The sequence below is a fragment of the Galeopterus variegatus genome, unplaced genomic scaffold, assembly GCF_000696425.1.
Source record: "Galeopterus variegatus unplaced genomic scaffold, G_variegatus-3.0.2 Scaffold1102, whole genome shotgun sequence".
Classification (NCBI taxonomy): Eukaryota; Metazoa; Chordata; class Mammalia; order Dermoptera; family Cynocephalidae; genus Galeopterus; species Galeopterus variegatus.
This window is the reverse complement of record NW_007727213.1, coordinates 435,510-437,100: the sequence shown is the minus strand read 5'-3', so window position 1 is coordinate 437,100 and position 1,591 is coordinate 435,510. Positions and strand designations below refer to the sequence as shown.

Below are 1,591 nucleotides of genomic sequence, written 5' to 3'. Positions count from 1 at the left end.
ACTCACACACACACTCACACTCACACACTCACACACTCACACACACACTCACTCACACACTCACACACTCACACACACACTCACTCACACACACACACTCACACACACTCTCACACTAACACACTCACACTCACACACACTCACACTCACACACTCACACACACTCACACACACTCACTCACACACACACTCACTCACACACACACACTCACTCACACACACACTCACACACACACACACACACTCACACGGATGAAAGCTCTGCTAGAGGAAGCACCTCACCAATCTCATTCCCTCTGCTTCTGCCATCAAGACAGTACTGGTATATTACATGAGTTTGTATGAAGAATCTTCTACGAATACTGTGAATAGGGGGCTTGATAAATATTTGTTGGATAAATGAATAGATGAGTAAATTTTATTAAATATAATTCCTTTAAATGTTTGCTAATCCGTAGGATAATAAAGGAAATATAAATTAATGTTAATATGTGTAATAAATTCTGCGTATTAAAAGTATAATTAGCCCTTAATCATAGAAATAATTTGTGTTCAATATTCTAATTAATTTTTAATGGAAAATTATAAAAGAGATTGAAAAAATAGAAATATTTTTATTATGTAATAGGACTAGAATAAGTAGGATTCAGAGAAAGATAGTAGATAAATAGCTAGCTAGCAAGATAGAAATATCTGCTTGAGACTCAAATAAATACACTGACAAAAAATACATTGAAAGGACTCAGTGATAACACAGAACCCCCTGAAATAAATAAATAAAATAAATGAAACCAAAAGAAATACACAAATTCAAAATACAGAGAAAACAGAAGTATGCATGGTATTTCTCATAAAATATCAAAATTGGTATATACTTCACATATCCTCCCATCAAACCTTCTTCCCTATGCAGACAACTTCTCTGAAAATGAAGGCAGGACCTCTGTTGGGTGGTTGCTCACTTTCAGGATTGGAGACCTCACTACCTCTCAATTCAAGGTGTTTTATTGTATGAAAAATACCATCATCATAGGGTCTTACTGTTTAATATTCCTACAGCCTTCAGAGGGGAAAAAGGTGAGAAAACAGAGGCAAGGAAGAGAGTAAGCCTCTGCATTTGAAATATTTATTCATATTTATTGTCATATTCTCCCCAGCTGTGGATGCCAGGCAACTCTTAGCATATCATCCATGGAATAACTGAATGGGGTGTGTGTGTGTGTGAGAGAGAGAGAGAGAGAGAGAGAGAGAGAATATGAACCAAGGAGAGGAAGAAATCTTGAAGGGAAGGAAAATACTGTGAAAATGCAAAAGAAGGAAGCAAGTATAGAAGGAAGGAAGAGGGCCGGCCCGGTGGCGCACTGCTACAGTGCGCCGCTTGGGAGTGCGGCTGCGCTCCCGCCGAGGGTTCAGATCCCATGTGGAGACCAGTTCCCGCTCACTGGCTGAGCGCGGCGCAGGAGCAACACCGAGGGTTGCGATCCCGTTGCCGGTCCCAACCGTTACCGGTCAGTAAAAAAGACAAAAAGGAAAAAAAAAAAGAAGGAAGGAAGAAATTAAATCTAATGGGCACTTTTCAGTTCTCATTTAC

The 1,591-nt window shown here is 39.5% G+C and overlaps 1 protein-coding gene across 1 annotated transcript in view; it reads right to left on the bottom strand.

The window, feature by feature from the left end:
• Positions 1-1,591, bottom strand: part of CD163 (CD163 molecule) — a 105,904-nt gene that overhangs the window by 2,453 nt on the left and 101,860 nt on the right. The window lies entirely within an intron of this gene.